The 24155-nt window shown below is 35.5% G+C and overlaps 1 protein-coding gene across 16 annotated transcripts in view; it reads left to right on the top strand.

The window, feature by feature from the left end:
- The window catches only part of ZMYM4 (zinc finger MYM-type containing 4), a 168033-nt gene that overhangs the window by 78328 nt on the left and 65550 nt on the right, over window positions 1-24155 (top strand). For 3 of the 16 annotated variants that reach the window (XM_070610335.1, XM_070610329.1, XM_070610337.1), the window contains exon 3: window positions 5269-5428. The exons of the other annotated variants lie outside the window; for them this stretch is intronic. The gene's annotated coding sequence lies outside the window, so the exon portion shown is untranslated. The remainder of the gene's footprint in view (window positions 1-5268; window positions 5429-24155) is intronic. 16 annotated transcript variants of the gene reach the window in all.

Below are 24155 nucleotides of genomic sequence, written 5' to 3'. Positions count from 1 at the left end.
AGTTAAGTGCAGTGTGCATTTCTTTTGTTTTGTTTTTTAAGTTTACTTTCACCAGTAGGATCTGAGGACTTTCTTTCTCTTTGGAATTAGTTTGTTGATATTTTTGACTGATAACAGTTTTTTAAGGTTAATGTTGAAAGGTACTAGCTCTTTTGATCTTCAGTGTATTTAGTTATTGAATGTCCTTTTTGTTGCACACAAGCAACAAAAATAGGCTCCAGCTAGCTAGCTAATGCAGAAGAAACTTTAGAAGCATATTGGGATATGTCACAGAATTTAGGGAGGAGGTCAAGAACAAATTTCCTCCAGGGAGCTCAATGAAAGGAGATCATCGGCCTGCTCTCTCTAGTGCTGCCAGAAAGCAGTTATGCTCCAATGACTTTCAGTCTTTTTGTATATCCATTTTAAATTTCTAGTTCCTGGGAAAAAGATTATGATTGGGCCAGCTTGGATCTGATGTTTGTCTTTGAATCAATCTTGTATGGTCAGAGAAAACAGAGTCAGAAAGTAAATCATGACTGTTAGAACGTATCCCTCAGCCACTGCTTTTCTCTTTCCCTGACTAATTTTTGATTACCTGCTTCTGCTTTGCTCAAGTCTGTACTAGTAATAGAAATTAATCAGATTAATAGCTTTCTAATGAAGGTTTTAATTTGATTTATTTGTTTAAAGATGTTGTAGTAACAACAATCAAAGTAGTAACGGGAATCTTGAGGTGGTAACCAAGCTCCTGTACTTGGGTTCCTACTCCCAACATTTGGGGATTATATTTCTGGTGCCTGTTGCTTTTCTGCTTCACCCTCAAAAACATTTTTAGGCTGGAGGTTTACAAGCAGAGGATTTTATACCAAATGCTGAGTGCAAATGATGCAGTAAAGATTATTCTTTATCTCCCCCTTTCTGGTACTTTATTGTTAAGGGCTGTTGAAGGCTCTGGAGGCAGAGAAGAGACTAGCTTGGAAGGGATTCTGGCCTGTCTCCATAAAGACGATTCAGGAACATAGACACCTGTCCAGGAGAGATGAGGGCAAATTGCTATAGATGGTATTCAGGAAGTGTCTGATTCCAAAGATGGTCATTCAAGGCCTACCATTTTGTCTTGAGGTCCATGTCTAGAATAAAGGAGATTCACTGTTTCTCAGGCAAGTCCCTCAAAAAGTCCAGCATAGTACTGGACTTACCATGTATTCATTGCCCAAGATGACCAGGACATGGGGCTTCCAATATTTGTTTTGTAGATCAAATCCAGCTCTCCTAGGGTAGAGCCATCTGAAACTTTCAGTAAAATATAGGAGTATACGCTAATTGTTGACACACATAAACTGATAGACCCTAACACCATCAGTGAGGAATTTGGGAAATTTGGTTTAAACATGAAAAAGCTGAGTTGACTTTCCAAAAATGTAGTATTTTCAATAAAAGGGATATAAAAGAAGGCTTCAACATTTTATGAAAGTCAAAAGAGAAAGTAGGGTTGTCTGACTTCTACTTTATCACTTGTCAGGAGAATTTGTGCTGTGGATTTTTTAAGAAACATGGTGACAGAGGAAGTAACTCATACGGTGGATTATCCTAACTCTTGTTTCCTTAACCATTGCCAGTTTATGTGAAGTGTGAAAGAAGTTAATAGAGAGATTTTTTTAAAATGTGTTCATATAGCTGCTACCTTAAATCAAGGACTTTTATTCATTAAATGGCTCTAAGATAACCACCTGGTCATTCACCAATGATTGATTTTCTTACTGATAGAATAAGTTTATATAACAGACTTGTGAACTTTAAGGAAAAAATAAGAGCGTTGTTAATTTGTTCATGAAGTACAGTTATTTGGATTCAAAAAAATTATTCACATTATTTTGATTACTTGCAGCATTTGAGTTTGTGAAAAACTTTACATATATTATCTTTTAAAAACCTTAATAATAATTGTATCAACTAGTGGATTAGGTTCAACTATGTATAAAACATAATAGAAATTTATTTTTCTTGTTAAAGAAGCCCAGATTGATGCGGGCTCTGTGAGCTGAGGAGTCGAAAGACAAATTTCTTGGACTCTCAAGGTCTGGCAGTACTGCTGTTTTATTCAGAGAATAGCATGGAGTATCATGGGGACAGGACCCACAGGCAGTGAAGAGCTGCAGCATGGGGACAGGACTCATGGGCAGTAAAGAGCTGCAATGGGTTGAGAGTAGGGCTAAATTTATAAGGCATAGGTACATGAGTTATTTCTTTACAAGACGTAGGAAAGATCATGAAAAAAATCATTAAAATGGTACCAGTGTAGGTGAGGTCTGGTTATTGGGTGGTCCTATAACTTTGGATCCGAATCAGGTCGGATCAGATCAGGATGTCCTATGCTTCCTGGAGGATGATATAGATTGGTATGTAGGGCAGGATGCCTTGGGCTTCTCTTCCTGGGGCAGCCTTGATCCTCATGAAGATGGTAAGATGGCTCTGGTTATCAGGAATCCAGGGGCCTTCTGGCTTTCTGTATGACATCCTTGGCACATGGCTTCCATTCCCTGATGTTCTAAGATGGCTGCTTTATCATCATCCTGCGCTGGGATAGGGAGGAAAGCAAAAAGGCACACTTCTTAACAGAATCAGCCTCTTAAAGAACTTTCCTAGAAACTCTATACCTGTGTACTTTGGTTTACGTCTCATTAGCCACCCCAGCTTCAGGGAAATCTGGGAATTGTAACCCTTTAGCTGAGTCCATTGTTGCCAACAATAAAATCAAGGATCTCTTGGTAAGAAAAAGGGGGAGAGTTGTTACTAGGTATGCAGTCTCTGCATAATAACCCTCTAGACATTACAATGGTCTCTGTTTTACTAAGGAGGAAACTAAGGCTTAGAGACATTTTTTAGCTTTTATGTGGTGCAATCAGGATTGAATGTAGGATTACTTAACTCCAAATTTGTTCCTTTTAAATCTTTCATTACCTATTTCTGAACTGCCCCCTAGATCACTGGAATCACAGGTTTTGAAGAATAATAATTATTTGGTAGAAATAAAAGAATAATTTAAAGTAATTTAAGTCCTAAAAGTAACTAAAATATTTTAATGGGTATTAACCATGACAAGTTTTTGTGGCTGCCTATGGAGTATCAATGTCAGTTTGTGTTTGAAATATATCTGTCTTATCAATGCAGCTCAATTTTTAAAAGAACTGGTAAATTGAGCAGTTTTTTTTTTTTAAACCCTGGAACTACTTAAAGATTTCTATTTACGTTATCTATTGCTGAATATTGTTTGGATCCTTCCAGCATTGTGAAGGAGTATCTTCTTCACAAAAATGTTAAAACCAAAGCCTAGATAGTCTTCTTTGGGGTATAAACATGGGTACAAAATTGAGGTGACCTCGACTGTAAACACCCCACTATTCTCAAGAATCTTTTAGTTATTAAATAGTATTTTAGTTATTAAATATTAGTTCATGAAATAGACATAACTTATTTTTGAATTAAGCAAATTGTATAAAGTTTTTTAATGAAATGGACTAAACTAACTTTTGCTTTATCTCTATAGTATCGCTAAAAGGTGTATATTTTTGCAAACAATTCACAGCTGTATTTCAAGATTATTATCTTTGAAATTGAGGTGGCACAGAAACTTTAACAATGAAAGGAAGATGTAAGTTGTATGTGAATTTTAGTTTAGGTTGATCAGTAGTATAAGAGACTAATAAGAGTGAAAGTATATTATAAATGTTTGAATATAAGATGATTCCAAATACAGGGTTCTCACCCATTTTCCCAATGAAAAGATCTAAAAACTAAAATTTTTGCCATCTAGAATACATGTTCTCAGACCATGGATGAATGTCAGATGTCTAGTGATCATTTGTTAATTATGTACGTATTTAAACCTACTAGGTTAAATAATACTAATTTAGAAAATAATGCTTTTCTTCCCATTATTTTGTGAAAGAATTTTAAGTACCTCGGATGCATATTTTAGAAATTTGACTTTGTCATTGCTAGTGTCACGTTTTAAGTCAGTTAACATAATTTTCTAGAGCCAACTGTCTAAATTATTTAAGATAAGACATAGTTTGAATTTGCATTCTGATTATTGGTATGTGTTGCTTAACAAACCACCCCAAATTTAGTGGTAGAAAACAATAACAATTTTATTATGCTCCTGGATTCTGTGGCTCAGATATCCAGAAAGGGTATATGGAAGATGTCTTGTTTTTTGCTCCACAGTGTGTCTTAGGTCTTGGCTGAGGAGATTTGAAAGCTCACCGACTTGATTTTGGAATAATCCAGAAGTTCATTTGTCCATGTCTAGTCTGGGTTAGGAGGACTCAAAGACTGGGACTGCTGTCTCGAGCACCTATACATGGTCTTCTATTGCCTTGCCTTCCTTATAGCATGGCAGCCTCAGGGTAGTTGGATTTCTTTTACGGTGGTTCAGGGCTCCAAGCAAAAGAGTAATTCAGCAAATAAGGCAGAAACAGAATCTTTTCTCACCTATGTTCAGAAGTCACAGAGCATCACTTTCACTATATTCTTCAGGTTACAAGTAAGTCAGAAGCCTGCCCAGATTCTGGAGAAGAGGTCATAGACCTCACTTCTTGGTAGGAGAAGGATCAAGGTCACAGTGTAGAAAGCATGTAGATGGGAGGTATCATTGCAACCATATTTGGAAAATACAATCTGCTGTCACGGCATAAAATCCTGTTTTAGGATATTTTATTCTAAACCAGAAGGTGGCTTTAAAAAAAATTGATCCTATAGGTCTATATTTTTTCTTCACAACGCTAACCACTTCCTGTAATACATAAACATAAACTGCGCAAATTTGATCATATATGATTTTTTAAGAGTAACTTTGCCTTTTCTCTTGGCTTAGTCTCTCCTTTCCATATCATTGTCCCTTTCACCCCTCATAAGCCATGTCAACAGCTTCGTAGGTAGCCTTTCATGTTTTTCTCCAGTGCTCATAAAATCATTATATACACAAATGTATACAGATAGACGTATGTAAGGATTTTGAGGGTGGTGGTTTTTTGTTTAACAAATGGAATTATCATATACATACATTTCTTCACCTGACTTCTCTCACTTGAGTACTTCATGATGTCCCTCTACCTCAACTGGGATGGCTCCAACTCTTTTTTTCTTTTTTTCCTTTGGTGAGGAAGATTCATTCTAAGCTAACATCTGTTGCCAGTCTTCTTCTTTTTTTGCTTGAGAAAGATTAGTCCTGAACTAACATCTGTGCCACTCTTCCTCTGTTTTGTATATGGGTTGCTGCCATAGCATGGCTTGACGAGTGGCATATGTCCACGCCTGGGATCTGAAACTGTGAACCTGCAAACCTGGGCTGCTGAAGCAGAGCATGTCGAACTTAACCACTATGCCACGGGACCAGCCTCTGGATAGCTCCAACTCTTGTAGTTTAACATTCCATGATTTAGAGGTACAAGAAGTCATTTTTTGCCTTGTTTTTAGGCATTCATGTTGTTCTAGTTTTTTTGCCACAATAAACAATGATGTATTAAAAATCCTTTAATGTATGTCCTTATTATATAAGGGCTTTATATCTGTGGATAGATTACAAAAAGTGGGGATTTTGGGGTAAAAGGTATGTATAATTTTAATAGATGTAAGGATATGTATAATTCTAATAGATATTGCTGGCTTTTCAAAAAAACTTTAGTGCCTCACATTTCCACCAGAAATGTGTAATAACACTTTTCCTTCTCATCAGTGTATATTATAATTCTTCTTCATGTTCCGCAATCTGATGGATGTGAAATAGCACAGTGTTAAATTTAATTTGCATTTTCTTAATTCCTATTGAATTTGATTTTAAGCAGCTTTTATTGAGTTTAACGTTTGGACTGGCTCCCTTGTATTATCTAGTCATAACTGTTTGTTAAATTTGAATATCCTTTGCCCATTTCTTAAAGTTTTTTCTTTTCCATGCCTAGTTGTAGGCTTGTTTTATATTGTAATAAATATTAAGTCAAGTCATAATAAGCATGGTAAAGGATGAATCTGAAAGAAGATTCAAGTATACATTTAGAAAGATAGTCACTTAACCATTCAGAAAATCTAGCTTTTAGAATGCATGACCTAAAGTTCTTTTGATAATGGAGTAGAGGGTTTTGATTTCCCTTGCTTTGTTTCCTTTTGTTTGTCTCATCTTTTCCTGAACAAATGTTTTTTACCTATAAAAATTTGATCTTTTTTAACATCATGGTTTTCAGTCTTGGTTAAAATAGTTTTCCTTACCCCTTGATTATATGCTATCCTAAAGTTTCCTGGAATATTTAGAAGACTATTTGCATAAAGTATTAAGTAAACACAAAAATAGTTATAACATGTGAGATGTATACAAAAAACAAAAACTTGACTTTACCACCTAGCTTTAAAAAAATGTGCATCATCGTGCCTTTGGTGCCAATTCCTCAGTCTCATTTTGTTTTCCTCTCCAAATAGTCATCATCCTGAATTTTGCTTATTTCCTTGCTTTTCTTTACAGTTTTTACCACATTTGCACTATTAATCAATATCTTGTTTAGTTTTGATTATGAACTTTGTATTGTATTTGAAGCGAACTGTACGTTATCACTTCCTTTTTTCTCATTCTGTATTCCTGAGGTATGACTGTCTTGATGCATGTGGCTCTCATTCATTCATCACTTATGTATAGTAATTCATTTATATATTACAATTTTTATTTAATTATTTAAAATTGTGTTAGAAAACATAATGTAAAATTTACCATCTTAATCACTTTTAACTATACCGTTTAGTAGTGTTAAGTACTTTGACATTATTGTGCAACAGATCTCTAAAACTTTTACATCTTGCAAAACTGAAATTTCTATACCCAGTGAACGAAGATTCCTTCCCCCTTTTAAGGTTCATCCAGGTTGTAACATGTTTCAGAATGTCCTTCCTTTTTAAGGCTGAATAGTATTCTATTGTATGGATATATCACATTTTGTTTATTCATTCATGCTTTGGTGGGCATTTGGGTTGCTTCCACCTCTTGGCTATTGTGAGTAATGCTGTAGTGAATGTGGATATGCAAATATCTTTTCAAGATCCTGCTTTCGTTTTTCTTGGATATATACCCAGATATGAGATTACTGACTCATATGGTAATTCTGTTTTCAGTTTTTTGAGGAACTGCCATACTGTTTTCAAGTAGTGATTGCACCATTTTACATTTGCACTAGCAGTGCACAAGGATTCCAATTTCTCCACATCTTTGCCAACACTTGTTACTTTCTGTGTTTTTGATAGTAGCCATCCTAATGACTGTGATGTGATATTTCATTGTAGTTTTGATTTACATTTCTCTAATGATTGGTGACGTTGAGCATCTTTTCATATGCTTGTTGGCCATTTGTATATCTGCTTTGGAGAAATGTCTGTTCAAGTCCTTTGTCCAGTTTTGAATTGGATTATTTGGGTTTTTGTTGTTGTACTTTTTTATGTATTCTGGATAGTAATCCTGTATCAGATGTAGGATTTGTAGATATTTTCTCCCATTCCATATGTTGCCCTTTCACTCTATTGATGGTTTCTTTTGATGTGCAGAAGTTTAAAAAATTTGATGTGTTCTCATTTGTTTGTTTTTGCTTTTGTTGCCTGTGGTTTTGGTGTCATATCCAAGAAATTGTTGCCAAATCCAGTGTCCTGCAGCTTTTCTCCTATGTTCTTCTGGGAGTTTTATAGTTTTAGGTCTTGTGTTTAAAATATACACAATTTTAAAATTCATTCTGTTGTCTCTATACTTCTTCATGTGTCTAGTTTTCCAAAATATGACCACTTTTCCCTCTATGAACATTCTTGTCTTTTGTTTTTGTTTTCTGATATGTACAAGAAGGTACCATGTGTGGAATTCAATGTAAAAATCTATTTCTTATGGTGAGTCTTGTCAAAAAAAAGTTTGAGACCTCTTGCTGTAGTATAAGGGTTGGCAAACTTTTTCTCTAAAAGGCCAGGTAGTAAATATTTTAGGCTATATAGATCATACTGTCTCTGTTGCAGTAACTCAACTCTGCATTTGTAGTGTGAAAGCAGCCATAGACAATACATAAAGGAATTAACTTGTTTGTTTTCAATAAAACTTTATGGACATTGAATTTTGACTTTATTATAATTTTCAAGTGTCAGGAAATATTTTTCTTTTGATTGTTTTTCAACCATTTCAAAATGTGAAAACCATTCTTAGCTTATGGGTTATAGAAAACAACAGGTGGCTTCTGGATTTAGAATGCAGACATAGTCTACCTACCCCTACTCTAGGGTTTGGTATATGGGAAGGTGATTGCTCAGGCTTAGGGTGTGTACATTTTCAACTTCACGAGAAATGCAAAACTTATTTTCCTAAGTAGTTTTATCCATTTACACTTCTACCATTGGTTAGAGTTTTAGTCACTATGCCTCTGGCCAATCCTTGATATTATCAGACTTTTAAACTTTGTCAATATGGTAGGTATGGGTTTCATTTTTTTAAAATTGCATTTCTCTAAATAATAATTTAATTGAACATATTTCATGTTTATTGGCCATTTCTGATTCCTCTTCTGCAAAATGGCTGTTTAATTAAATCTGTTGCCTACTTGCTGTGGATTGTTGATCTTTTCTTAACTGAATTATAGGAATTCTGTAAATATTCTGAAGAGTAAACGTATCGGTTATAAATATTGCAGATAACTTCTCCTAATTCAAACTGGTTTTTATAAAGTTTTTGCATAAGCAGAAATTAACTTTAATGTAGTCAAATGGTAATCAATGTATGAGTCTCTGCCTTTATGGTTTGCGTTTTCTTTTCATTTTATTTAGGAAAATCTTTCCCAGGCTGAGGTCAGAAAGACCTCTTACGTTATTTCCTAAAATGTTCATTGGTTTTACCTTTTGCATGTAGTTCTTGAGTTATTCTAGAATTGATTTTTGGTATGGCTTGGGTTAGGGAACTAGTTTTATTTCTTTTCATAATGCCAACAAATTTGTCTCACCACCATTTATCAAATACTATTTCCTTTTCCTGGTGTTCTGCAAAGCTGCTCTATAATGTATATCTGTGGACTTTTTTCCACATTCTCGGTTAGTGTTCCATTGGACTATTTGTTTATTCCTGTGCCAGTACCCTATTGTTTTAATTAATTTAGTTACATAATAAGTCTTGATAATCTGATGGTTCACATCCCTAAAAATTGTTCTTCAGGAATGTTTTGCCTTTTCTTGCCACTGTTCATTTTAGAAGTATCTTTCCAAATCCCTAACAAAACAAAATCAAATAGCGAAATCTTGTTGGGAATTTGATTGAAATTGTCTTAAGTCTATAGATCAATTGAGAGAGAGTTGGCATGTTTATGATATTGAGTCTTCCTGTCTATCAAGTTGGTATATCTTTTCATTTATTTAAATCTTTAATGCGTTTCACTAAAATTTTATAAATTACTGTATAAAGGATTATTTTGCAAGCTTTTAATTTTACATTTTAGCATGTAAATCTTAGTTCCTTTGAAATTTATTTTTGGATATAGGATAACATTGGGGTCCACTTTTGTTTTCAGATGAATAGTTGATTTTGCTGCCATATATTAAGTGATTCATCTTTTTATCTAAATAGTTGATGTTTTCATCATTGAACTGAATTCCAGCATTGAGATATTTAAGTTCTATATATATGGGAATCTCTTTGGAATTTCTGTTAATTCTATTAATATTTATATATTAATAATTAATACTAAATACTAACATTTATTTCTATGCCAGTATCATTGATTTTATCATTTGTACTTATTATAAGAAATATTTTATTACTATATATTTATTGGCTTTGGGGTATAGACATTTATCTGCTGTATGTCAAGCTACTGTCTTAGTTTTATTATTTGTTATTTTAAAACTTTTCTTTAAGCTATTCTTCCACTAAATTTTAACATGAATAAAATCAATTTCCAAAAATACTGTGTTGGAATTCTAACTGAAAAATACATTTATATATTACCCTTGGAAGAATCAATATTTTTATTATATTTTTCCACTTGGGAACAGACATCTTATCCTACAGATCTTGCTTTATGCCATTTGCTTAAATTTTATAGTTGTTTTCAAGTAATATGTATTGTGCTTTTCTTGTATCATTTGTTCTTAAGTATCTTATTTGTCACCTTTGCAAATGGAGTATTTTTTTCATTTCTAGATTCTTACTGCAGGAATAGTCTTGCTGTCTTAGTGAATTCCCTTCTTAAATCTAGTCGTCTTTTAAAATTTGAGTTTGTAGTTATCTAGACATAAAACCATATCAACTAAAGTATTTTCTTTCTTTTTCCCAGTGACTGCTCAAATTATGTAATTTGTTTTTGCTAAAACTTGTAGGATTACATTAAATGAAAATCAAAATAGTTGTCATCTTTGACTAATTTCTGATTCCAATTAAGTAGTTCTCATATTTTGTCATTTAGGGCTAATTGTTGTTTGTTTCTGTCACATAGGCTTTATTACATTTAAAAAAAATTCCCATTTTACCTTGAAGAATGGCTGAAGAATATTAGTATTTATATATTGCTGGATTCAAATTTGCTATTTTGTTAAGGATTTTCCTGACAAAGTTTGTATATGATTGAAGTTATAGCTTTATTAAATATTCTGTAAAATTCACCAGTGAAATCATCGAGGCTTGGAGATTTCTTGGTTTTAAGTTTTAAGTTATGAATTCAATTTTTCAAATAGATATAAGGTTATATGTATTTTACGTTTCATCTTGTGTCCAGTTTCATCTTGGTAAGTTGTACTTTTCAAGGAATTTGTCCATTTCATTTTTGTGGTCCCTTTGTCCTTTGAATTATAGTTGTTTTAGTGGGACGAATAGTGGCATTGCAATGTGGTTTTCTTGCTGCATTTACATTTCCCCTGCTGACTAAAGATGTCATACATTTTGTCATTGTGTTTGGTGGCCGTTCTTAAGTGTTCTTTTGCTAAGTGTCTGTTCAAACCTTTGCCCATTTTTAAAATTTGATTGTCTTTCTTATTATTAAGTTGTAAAAGTTTTTTATGTATTCTGGATACAAGTCTTCTGTCATATAGATCAATAGATAGAAATAGATGGGGGTATCTTTATATCTCCATCTGTCTGTATTTATCTATGTATCTCTTTGCATATCCACTCACTCATCCATTCATCCATCCAGTCTGTTGTTTGTCTTTTCATTATCTTAGTGGTGTCCTTTGAAAAGCACAGGTTTCTAATTTTGATGATGTCTCATTATATTGTTATCATTATTACATTTTTGTGATCTGTATTCCTTCTGTCCTAAGAAACCTGTCCCAGGATCATGAGTATTTTCACTTGTTTTTTCCTAGAAACTTTATAGTTTTAGACTTACCTTTTATGGTTAGGTTTATTATCCATTTCAAGTTAGTTTTTGTGTATAATGTAATGTAAGAGTCAAAATAAGTAAGTTTTGTATATGGATATCTTGTCATATCAACACCATGTACTGAAAAGATTGTTCTTTCTGATGTATTTACCTTGACACTTTTGTTGGAAATCAGTTCATCTGTATGTTTGAGTCTATTTCTGGACTCATTCTGTTCTGTGGATCTATATGTCTATCCTTAGGCGAATACCACACTGTCATGGTTATTTTAGTTTTATATTAAATTAGATATTCTAAATAATATCTTTCAAAGTTGTTTTGCTTTTCTAGGTTTTTTACGTTTTCATGCAATTTCTTAGAAGCAACTTGGTCAATTTCTGAAAAAAACCGAGCTTCTTGGGATTTTGATTGGGATTGTATTGGGTCTGTAGATGAGTTTGAAAAGAATTGACGTCTAAATAATAGTGTTTTTCAATTCATGAATATGGTATGTCTTTTAATTAATTTACTTTTTAAGATTTTATTTTTCCTTTTTCTCCCCAAAGCCCCCCAGTACATAGTTGTGTATTTTTAGTTGTGGGTCCCTCTAGTTGTGGCATGTGGGACACTGCCTCAGCATGGCCTGATGAGTGGTGCCATGTCCACGCCCAGGATTTGAACAGGCGGAACCCAAGGCTGCCAAACCGGAGTGTGTGAACTTAACCACTCGGCCATGGGGCCAGCCCCAAAATATAGATTTTTTTTTTTTCCCTATGGAAGATTTGCCCTGAGCTAACATTCACTGCCAATCTTCCTCTTTTTGTATGTGAGCTGCTGCCACAGCGTGGCCACTGACAGATGAGTGGTGTAGGTCTGCACCCAGGAACCAAACCTGGGCTGCTGAAGTGGAGTGCACTGAACTTAATCACTAGGCCACCAGGGCTTGTCTTTTAATTTATTTAGATCTTCTTTCCTTTTCCTCAGCAATGTTTTGTAGTTTTCAGAGTACAGTATAGGTCTTGTGCGTATTGTGTTATTCCTATATATTTTAAATTTCTTATGCTATTGTAAATTAAATTCTTTAAAAATTAAATTTGTTGAGGTATAATGTACAGATAATAAAACTTACCATATTTTAAAATAACTTTTAGTTTAAATTTTCACTTTGAAATAATTACAGACTTATAAAATGAGTTAGTATAAATCATTTACCTCTGTTCTTAAAAATTGTTTTGTTGGGCTGGCTCTGTGGCCGAGTGGTTAAAGTTCTGTGTCGTCTCCTTTGGCGGTCCTGGTTTGCAGCTTTGGATCCTGGGCACAGACCTACTGTATTCAGCCATGCTGTGGAGGCATCCCACATGCAAAATAGAGGAAGACTGGCACAGATGTTAGCTCAGGGCTAGTCTTCCGCAAGCAAAAAGGGGAAGATTAGCAATGGACATTAGCTCAGGGAGAATCTTCCTCACCAAAAAAAATTGTTTTGTCTATTGAGATTCTTTGTATTTGCATATACATTTAAAATCGACATGTAAATTTTACAGGTAAGTCACTGGGACTTTGATTGGAATTGCATTAAATCTGTAGATTAGTTTGGGGGAGAATTGACGTCTTAACTGTATTGAGTCTTCCTATCCATGAGTGTGGTATATTTCTCAGTTTATTTAGGTCTTCTTTAAATTTCTAAATTATTATTAAATTTGTAAGTTGCCTTTTGTAGTTCTCAGTCTGTAGATTTTGCGCATATTTTGTGAAATTTAGCATTCCAATTTTTTTTTGTCTATTCAATGTTTTGTCTGGATTTTTTATGTGTGGATAAATTGAGGTACAATTTCCCCCCATAGAGATAGCCAATTATTTCCTTCCAAGTAGGTGAATAATAATCCATCCTTTTCTTTTCTGATTTGAAATGTAATATTCCTATTTTTTATTCCATTATAATGATTTTTTAAAAATTTCAGTTTCCAGTTGATCTTTACCATATATATAAATTGTCCTCTCTCAGATTGAGGACCTTCTCTTCTCTTTATGGTTTGCTGAAAGATTTTTTCATGAAGAATACTAAATTTTGTCAAATACCTTTTCTTTTTCTCCTGAGATGATCGTCTTGTTTTTTCCTTTATTGTGTTAATGTGGTAAATTGATTTTTGAATATTAAACCCCCTTGCATTCATAGGATAAATCCTGCTTTGTTATGATATATTATTTGTTTTATATCTTTTAAAATTCAATTTGCTAATAATTGTAAGTATTTATGCTGGTGTTTTAAGCATCTGTCTTTATGAAGGATATTGGTATATTGTTTTCTTTGGTTGTCATATCTTTCTCTGATTTTGGTTCCAGGGTAATACTGGCCTCCTAAAATTAGCTAGGAAGTGTTCTTTTCTCTTATATTTGCTGAAAGAATTCATATAAGATGGGTATTTTCTTCCTTAAATGTTTAATTTACTAGTGAAGTCATCTGGGCCTGGCTCTATTCAGATTTTCTGTTTCTTCTGTGTCTTTTTTGGTAATTTGCACCTTTCAAACTATTTCCTCTAAGTCAGCACAGTTTACTAGAAGTTTTCATGATGACGGAAATCTTCTATATGTACACTGTTAAAGTATAGTAGCCACTAGCTACCTGTGGCAGTTGAGTACTTGAAATGTGATGAGTGCAAAACTGAAGTTTTAGTTTTATTTAATTTAAATAGTAAAAAATGGCTGATGGTTTACTGTTTTAGACATTGCAGATTTAAGCTGTTGAGTTCATTTCCATAAAGTTAATAATTTTTTAATGTTTCATCATAAAGTTTTTCATGGTATTTTAAAATTTATTGCTATATGGGGCTGGCCCAGTGGTGCAGCGGTTAAGTTCGCATGTTCTGCTTCAGCAGCCTGGGGTTTGCCAGTTCGGATCCTGGGTGCAGACATGGCACCACTTGGCAAGCCATAATGTGTAGGCATCCCACATACAAAGTGAAGGAAGATGGGCACGGATGTTAGCTCAGGGCCAGTCTTCCTCAGCAAAAAGAGGAGGATTGGCAGCAGATGTTAGCTCAGGGCTAATCTTCCTCAAAAAAAAAATAATAAAGTAAAATAAAAAAATAAAATAAAATTTATAGCTGTGAAGTTGATTATAATATTTTCTTAATTCACTTTTATTGTCTATGAAATCTTTAGTGCTGTCCTTTCTTTCATGCTTGATATCAGTAATTTGTATCTTTTTCTTCTCTCAACTTTCTTTGTATTAACTTTTTATTAAAATATTTCAAATGTAAAATAAACATAAACTAAAATTTACCATCTTACCCATTTTTAAGTGTTCAGTTCAATAGTGTTAAATACACTCACATTGTTGTGTAGCCAATCTCCATAATTCTTTTCATTTTGCAAAACTGAAACTCTAGACCTATTAAACGGCAATTCCCAATTCTTCCTTCTTTAGACTCTCTCAGCCACCTTTCTGCTTTCTGTCTCTATGAATTTGACTACTCAGTATCTCATATAAGTGGAATCATACAGCATTTGTCCTTTTGTGAATGGCTTATTTCACTTAACATGATGTCCTCAAAGTTCATCCATGTTGTAACATGTGCTAGAATTTCCTTCCATTTTAAAGCTGACTAATACTCCATTTTATGGATATACCATGTATTGTTTATCAGTTCACCCATCAATGGACAGACACTTGGGTTGTTTCCACCTTTTAACTATGGTGAATAATGCTGCAGTGAACATGGTATGCAAATATGTCTTCAAGACCTTGCTTTCAGTTATTTAGAAATCATATGTAATTCTATTTTTAACTTTTTGAGGAACTGCCATTCAGTTTTCTGTAACAGCTGCACCATTTTGCCATTGCACCAAGAGTGCTGCATAAGGGTTCCAATTTCTCCACATCCTTGCCAACGTTTGTTACTTTTGTTTTTTTGATAGTAGTCGCTCTTTTTTTAATGATCAGTTTGTCTGGAGGTTTATCGATTTTGTTCTTTTCAAAGATCTCGCTTTTGATTTCATTAGTTTTTTTCCAGTGTTTGTCCATTTTCTATTACATAGATTTTTCTTCTTTCTTTATTATTCCTTCCTTCTACTTTGGATTTAATTTGATCTTTTTCTAGCTTCTTAAGGTGGATGTTGAGGTTGTAGATGTTAGACTTTTTTCCTTTTCTTTTTTTTTTCCTTTGCTGAGGAGGATTAGCCCTGAGCTAACATCTCTGCCGGTCTTCCTCTACTTATATGTGGCTTGCCACAACAGTGTGGTTGACGAGTGGTGTAGGTCTGTGCCTAGGATCCGAACCTGCAAGCTCAGGCCATAGAAGCAGAATGCGCTGAACTTAACCACTACACCACAGGGCCGACCCCAGACTTTTGTTTTTTCTTAACAGAGGCATATAAATCTATGCGTTTCCATCTAAGCCCTTCTTTTACTACACTTCTAAAATGTTGTGTTTTCATTGTCATTCAATTCATAATATTTTCTCATTTTCCTTCTTTTTTTTTCTTAAGAAGGATTTTGTTTTATTTCTGAATATTTGAGAGTTTTCCAAATGTGCATTTGTTGAGTACTAGTTTAATTCCATTTTGGTTAAAGTAAATATTCTGTATGATTTCCACTATTTGATACCATACAATATTTCCATCATTTATCACGTGATCTTTGTTGGTGATTGTTCCATGTGTACTGGAAAAGAATATGTATCCTGTCATTTTGGGGTTATTTTATAAATGTCATTTAGATTCAGTTGATTGACAGCATCTTTTCAGATCTTTTATATTTTTACTTATTTTTCTCACTATTTTTTCCATCAATTACTGGCAGAGAAATGTTGAACTCTTTACCTATTATTATGGAGTTGTCTATTTTTACTTTTAATTGAATCAGCTTCCAGTGTTCGTTCTCTCCTGGAGACCCAGGTTTCCATCAGGTATCTTTTTCCTTCTATATAAAGAATTTCTTTAACATTTCTTGTTTCCAGGTTTGCTCATAACATGTTCTTTTAGCTTTCATCTAAAACATTTTTATTTCATCTTCCTTTTTGAAGATTATTTTCTTGTTATAGAATTCTGGGTTGACAGGGATTTTTTCTTTCAGCACTTTTAAATTTAACAACTTTGGCAGAAAATTTATTTCTTTAAGTACTCATCCCTCCAACTGCAATTAAACATAGGTTGGCCTGCTTAATATTGTATCCCAGGTCTGATGTTCTCTTTCTTATTTTTCAACCTTTTATCATTCTGTAGTTCTGTCTACAGTGTTTTTATTGCCTTGTTTTCTTGTTTCACTGTTACTTTCTTCTACATCGTCTAATGTGCTATTAACCCATCCAGTTAATTTTTCATTTCAGATACTATACTTTTCTGTTTTAGGAGTTCCTTTTTTTTTATTGAAGTCATAATAGTTTATAACATTGTGAAATTTCAGTTGTACATTATTATTTGTCAGTCACCATATAAATGTACCCCTTCACCCCTTGTACCCACCCGCCTACCCCCTTCCCCTCTGGTATCCACTAAAGTGTTCTCTTTGTCCGTGTGTTAGTTTATCTTCCACTTATGAGTGAAATCGTATGGTGTTTGTCTTTCTATGTCTGGCTTATTTCACTTAAGATAATATCCTCAAGGTCTATCCGCATTGATGCAAATGGGACGATTTTGTCTTTTTTCTGTGGCTGAGTAGTATTCCATTGTATATATATACCACATCTTCTTTAACCACTCATCAGTCAGTGGGGACTAGGGTTGCTTCCACTTCTTGGCTATAGTGAATAGTGCTGCAATGAGTGTAGGGGTGCATAAGTCTCTTTGAGCTGTTGATTTCAAGTTCTTTGGATAGATACCCAGTAGTGGGATAGCTGGATTGTATGGTATTTCTATTTTTAACTTTTTGAGAAATCTCCATACTGATTTCCTTAGTGGCTGCACCAATTTGCATTCCCACCAGCAGTGTATGAGGGTTCCCTTTGTTCCACGTCCTCTCCAACATTTGTTATTTTTTGTCTTGGTGATTATAGCCATTCTAATGGGTGTGAGGTGATATCTTAGTGTAGTTTTGATTTCCACTTCCCTGATGATTAGTCATGTTGAACATCTTTTCATGTGCCTATTTGCCATCTGTATATTTTCTTTGGAAAATCAGATCCTCTGCCCATCTTCTTTCTTTCTTTTTTTTTTTTTTTGAGGAATCTCATCCATGAGCTAACATCTGTCAATCCTCCTCTTTTTGCTGAGGAAGACTGGCCCTGCACTAACATCCGTGCTCATCTTCCTCTACTTTATAAGTGGGACGCCTGCCCTAGCGTGGCTTGATGAGTGGTGCCATGTCCGCACCCGGGATCCGAACCGGCAGATCCTGGGCTGCCAAATTGGAACGTGCGTGCTTAACCACTGTGCCACCAGGCCAGCCCATCTGCCCATTTTCTGATTGGGTTGTTTGGTTTTTTTGCTATTTAGTTGTGTGTGTACTTTCTTCTTCTTTTTTTTTTTGTGAGGAAGATTCACCCTGAGCTAACATCCATTGTCAATCTTCCTCTCTTTTTTGCTTGGGGAATATTAGCCCTGAGCTAACATCTGTGCCTATCTTCCTCTGTTTTTTGTGTGTGGGATGCTTCCACAGCATGGCTGACGAGTGGAGTAGGTTCACGCCCAGTATCCAAACCCGAGAACCAGAGCTGCCAAAGCAGAGCACATGGAACTTTAACCACTTGGCCATGGGGACAGTCCCTGTGTGAGTTCTTTATGTGTTTTGGAGATTAAGCCCTTGTCAGATATATGATTTGCAAATATTTTCTCCCAGGTGGTGGGTTGTCTTTTCATTTTGTTCTTGGTTTTCTTTGCCTTGCAGAAGCTCTTTAGTCTGATGAAGTCCCTCTTGTTTGTTTTTTCTTTTGTCCCCTTTGACTGAATAGACATGGTATTGACTGAATAGCAATGGTATTCAAGAAGATCCTTTTAAGACTGATGTCACAGAGTGTATTGACTATATTTTCTTCTAGGAGTTTTATGGTTTCTTACCTTCAGTCTTACCTTCAAGTCTTTGATCCATTTTTGTTAACTTTTGTGAAGATTGGCCCTGAGCTAACATCTGTTGCCCATCTTCCTCTTTTTTTTGCTTGAGGAAGATTGTCACTAAGTTAACAACTGTGCCAGTCTTCTTCTGTTTTATGTGGGATGCTGCCACAGCATGGCTTGATGAGTGGTGCTAGGTTGGCACCTGAGATCCGAACCTGTGAACCCCAGGTCACTGAAGTGGAGCACACAAACTTAACCACTATGCCACCAGGCTGGCTCCTGCTTGTATTCTTTTGCATGTGGCTGTCCAGTTTTCTCAACACCATTTGTTGAAGAGACTGTCTTTTCTCCATTGTATGTTCTTGGCACCTTTGTCGAAGATTAGCTATCCATAGATGTGTGTTTTTATTTCTGGGCTTTCACTTCTGTTCCATTGATTTGTGTGTCTGTTTTTGTACCAGTACCAAGCTGTTTTGATTACTGTAGTTTTATAGTATATTTTGAAGTCAGGGATTGTGATGCCTCCAGCTTTGTTCTTTTTTCTCAGGATTGCTTTAGCTATTTGGGGTCTTTTGTTGCCGCACGTGGATTTTAGGATTCTTTGTTCTATTTCTGTGAAAAATGTCATTGGGATTCTGATTGGGATTGCATTGAATCTGTAGATTGCTTTCAGTAGTATGGCTATTTTAACTATATTTATTCTTTCAATCCACGTGCATGGATTATCTTTCCATTTATGTCATCATTGGTTCCTTTTAATAATGTCTTTTAGCTTTCATTGTATAGGTCTTTGACCTTCTTGGTCAAATTTATTCCTAGATATTTTATTCTTTTTCTTGCGATTGTAAATGGGATTATATTCTTGAGTTCTCTCTCTGTTAGTTCATTATTAGACTATGGAAATAGAACTGATTTTTGTAAGTTGATTTTGTACCCTGCAACCTTGCAGTACTTGTTGATTATTTCTAATAGTTTTCCAGTGGATTCTTTTTCCTATATATAAAATCATGTCATCTTCAAACGGCGAGTTTCACTTCTTCATTGCCTGTTTGGACTCCTTTTATTTCTTTTTCTTGCTTAATTGCCCTGGCCCAAACTTCTAGTATTGTGTTGAATAGGAGTGATGAGAGTGGATACCCTTGTCTTGTTCCTCTTCTCAGAGGGATTGCTTTCAGTTTTTCTCTGTTGAGTATGATGTTGGCTGTGGGTTTGTCATATATGGCCTTTATTATGTTGAGGTACTTTCCTTCTATACCCATTTTATTGAGAATTTTTGTCATAAATGGATGTTGAGTCCTGTCAAATGCTTTCTCTGCATCTGTTGAGATGATCATGTGGTTTTTATTCCTCATTTTGTTAATGTGGTGTATCACATTGATTTGTGAATGTTGAACCATCCCTATGTCTCTGGTATAAATCCCACTTGATCATGTTGTATGATCTTTTTAATGTATTGCTGTATTCAGGTTGCCAATATGTTGTTGAGGAGTTTTGCATCTATGTTCATCAGCAATATTGGCCTGTAATTTTCCATCTTTGTGTTGTTCTTGTCTGGCTTTGGTATTGGTGATGTTGGCCTCATAGAATCTGTTAGGAAGTGTTATGTCTTCCTCAATTTTTTGGAATAGTTTGAGAAGGATAGGTATTAGATCTTTGAATGTTTGTTAGAATTCTCCAGAGAAGCCATCTGGTGCTGGACTTTTATTTTTGGGGACGTTTTTTATTAGTTTCAATCTCTTTACTTGTGATTGGTCTTTTCAGATTCTCTCTTTCTTCTTGGTTCAGTTTTGGGAGGTTGTATAAGTCTAAGAATTTATCCATTTCTTCTAGATTATACAATTTGTTGGCATATACTTTTTCATAGTATTCTCTTATAATCCTTTTTATTTCTGTGGTATCCATTGTACTTTCTCCTGTTTCATTTCTAATTTTATTTATTTGAGCCTTTTCTCTTTTTTTCTTAGTAACTGTGTCTAAGAGTTTGCCATTTTTGTTTATCTTCTCAAAGAACCAGCTCTTTGTTTCATTCATCCTTTCTACTGGTTTTTTGGTTTCAATTTGATTTCTTTCTTTTATTATTTCCCTCCTTCTGCTGACTGGGCTGTGTTTGTTCTTTTTCTAATTCTCTTAGATGTAGTTTAAGATACTTACTTGAGATTTTTCTTGTTTGTCAAGGTGGGCCTGTATTGCAATGAATTTCCCTCTTAGGATCACTTTTCCTGCATTCCATATGAGTTGGTATGTTGTGTTTTCAGTTTTATATGTGTCCAGATCTTTTCTGATTTTTCCTTTGATTTATTCATTGATCCAGTGGTGGTTCAGTGAAAGCATGTTGTTTAGTCTCCACGTATTTGTGACTTTCCCAGCCTTTCTCTTGTAGTTTATTTCTAGTTTCGTAGCATTTTGGTCAGAAAATATGCTTTATGTGATTTCAGTCTTCTTAAGTTTATTGAGGCTTGCCTTGTTTCCCAACATATGGTCTATCTTTGAGAATGTTCCATGTGCACTTGAGAAGAATATCTATTCTGTTAATTTTGGATGGAGTGTTCTATATATGTCGATTAAGTCCATCTGGTCTAGTTTTTTACTTGAGGCCCTGTTTCCTTGTTGACTTTCTGTCTGGATGATCTATCTGTTGACGTAAGTGGGGTGTTGAGGTCCCCTACTATTACTGTGTTGCTGTTAATTTCTCTCTTTAGATCTGTTAACAGTTGGTTTATATACTTTGGTACTCCTGTGTTAGGTGCAAATATATTCATAAATGTTATGTCCTCTTGGTGGAATGTCCTTTTTATCATTATGTACTACGCCTCTTTGTCTCTTGTTGTCTTTTTTATCTTGAAGTCTGCTTTGTCTGATTTAAGTATGGCAACACCTGCTTTATTTTGCTTGCCGTTTGCTTGGAGCATCATCTTCCATTCCTTCACTCTGAACCTATATTTATTTTTACAACTGAGATGTGTTTCCTGGTGGCAGCATATTGTTGGGTCTTGTTTTTTAATACCTCTTGCCACTCTCTTTAGATTGGAGAATTCATTCCATTTACATTTAGAGTGATTACTGATATATGAGGGCTTAATACTGCCATTTTATGTCTCGTTTTCTGGTTATTCTATACTTCCATTGTTTCTTTTCCCTTGTATTTCTGACTGCTATTTCCGTTCGGTGGTTTTTCTGTGATGGTTTTCTCAGTTTTCTCTTTATTTATGGTTTGTATCTCTGCTTTCATTTTTTGTTTAGTGGTTACCATGAGGTTTGTATAAAAGATCTCATAGATCAGATAGTCCATTTTGTTTGTTTCTTTCTTTCTTTTCTGGTAAGGAAAATTGGCACTGAGCTGACATCTGTTGCCAGTCTTCCTTTTTTTTCCCTTTTTCTCCCCAAAGCCCCAGTACATTGTTCTATATCCTAGTTGTAGGTCATTCTGGTTCTTCTTTGTGGGATGCTGCCACAGCATGGCTTGATGAGTGATGTCCCCGTCCATGTCCAGGATCCGAATCAGTGAACCCCAGGCTGCCAAATCAGAGCACAGGAACTTATCCAGTCTGCCACAGGCTGGCCCCCTCATGTAGTCCATTTTCTCATAGCCTCTTATCTCCGTTAGTCTAAGCAGGTTCTATCCATTTTCTCTTCACCTTCTGAGTTATTGTTGTCACAAATTGTTCTTTTTTGTGATGTGAGTTTCTAACTAAATTGAAATGTTTATACTTATTTTTAAAGCTCTCCTTCCCTTTGTCTTTTGTGTTATAGTTGTATTTACTAAGCTATTCTGATAATAGAGTTGCAATTTTGTGATTCTATCTATTTATCTCCTTGCTGAAGATTTTGTAAACCTTTGGTTTCTAGTTCCAGATGGGAGGACTCCTTTCAGTGTTTCTTTAAGACAGGCACAGTGGCGATGAACTCCTTCAGCTTTTGTTTATCTGGGAAGGCTTTTATTTTTCCATCGTATCTGAAGGATAGTTTCGCTGCATAGAGTATTCTTGGATGAAATTTTTTGTCTTTCACTATTTTGACTGTATCGTTCCATTCTCTCCAACCTGTAAGGTTTCTGCTGAGAAATGCACTGAAAGCCTGGTAGGGGTTCCTCTGTAAAGTTATTTTCTTTGGCATTGCTGCATTAATATTTTTTCTTTGTCATGTTATTATTATTTTTCTTTTGAGGAAGGTTAGCCCTGAGCCAGCATCTGCTGCCAATCCTCCTCTTTTTGCTGAGGAAGACTGGCCCTGAGTTAACATCTGTGCCCATCTTCATCCACTATCTTTTATATGTGGGATGCCTACCACAGCATGGCTCACCAAGCGGTGCCTTGTCCACACCCGGGATCTGAGCTGGTGAACCCCGGGCCACCAAAGTGGAATGCGTGAACTTAACTGCTGCACCACTGGGCAGGCCCCTGTCATATATTTTTGACAATTTTACTATTATATGCCTTGGAGAAGGTCTTTTTGCGTTGATGTAGTTAGGAGTTCTCTTGGTTTCATGTACTTGTAAGTCCACTTTCTTACCCAGGTCTGTGAAGTCCTCAGCTATTGTTTCTTTGGAGAAGCTCTTTGCTCCTTTCTCCTTCCCTTCTCCCTCTGGAATACCTGTAATCCTTATGTTGCTTTTCCTAATTGAGTCAGATATTTGTCACAGAATTTCTTTATTCTTTACACATCTTAGTTCTCTCTTGTCGTCTACCTGAAGCATTCCTGTATTTTCTGTCCTCTAAATCACTAATTCTGTCCTCGATAACATCAGCTCTGTTTTTCCTGGTTTCTACATTATTTCTTGTCTCACTAATTTTGTTCTTCAAATCCCGAATTTCTGTTTGGGTTTCTTTTGGAGTTTCAATTTCTTTGGTGAGGCATTCCTTCTGCTCATTAATTTTCTTCCTGAGCTCAGTGAATTGTCTTTCTGAATTTTCTTGTAATTCATTGAGTTTCTTTATGGCTTCTATTTTGAATTCTTCATCATTTAGATTATAAATTTCTTTGACTTATCCACAACTGGAAGGACCCACAACTAAGATATACAACTATGTACAGGGGGGTCTGGGGAGATAAAGCAGAAAAGAAAAATTTCTTTCTCTTCAGGACTAGTTTCTACAGATTTGTCATTTCCTTCTGCTCTGAAGTGTTACTGTAGTTTTTCAAGGTGTTTGATGAATTGATCCTTTGCTGGCATATTTGTGGTAGTATCAGGTTGTAGGTTACACGTGCCACCACTGGGAATTGGGTGCTGGAGCTGTGTTTTCTGATCTGGCCCCATCTGGTGGAAGTTGTGCCAGTAAGATTTCTCTGCATTTGTGTGCTGGCCACAGCCACTTGGTGGGTCACACATGCATGCTCAGTCAGGGCCCGTGGGCTCCATCAGCAGGTTGTTCTTGTGTGGGCAGGACTGCTGTGTTTGGCAGGTGACTGGCTAAGCTCCTGCAGGAGGTGAGAGGGCAGGGGCACTTTGTTTCCCAAATGGGTTGGCTCCGTGCTCCTTGACATTTTAGCTGCACTGCTTCTCTTAATGTGTGGGGCTCCTTCATGAGGGCTGAGCTGCCTCTACTCACTGGGGAGCATTCCCACAGGTGGGAACACCAGGGCAGGGTGGGTGCTCCCATGGGCCGGACTACCACTCCAAAAGCATCGACACACTTTCCGGGCTGCATCTGCCTCCTGTTATAGTCACGCAAGCTGTTGTGTGATGACCCACAACCTGGATTGCTGCTACTGGGGAAGGGGAGTGGTCTGCTCACCTAATTCCACTGCTTCCTGGGGTTCCAGTCCACCCACCTTCAGGTTAATGGCTGTGTGGATCTCTCAGGTGTCCTGTTCTGCTGTAGGGGATCCTCTGTT

This window comes from Equus przewalskii, chromosome 2, assembly GCF_037783145.1.
Source record: "Equus przewalskii isolate Varuska chromosome 2, EquPr2, whole genome shotgun sequence".
Lineage (NCBI taxonomy): Eukaryota > Metazoa > Chordata > Mammalia > Perissodactyla > Equidae > Equus > Equus przewalskii.
Note: the sequence above shows the minus strand (reverse complement) of the source record. Positions and strands in the feature narration are given on the sequence as shown.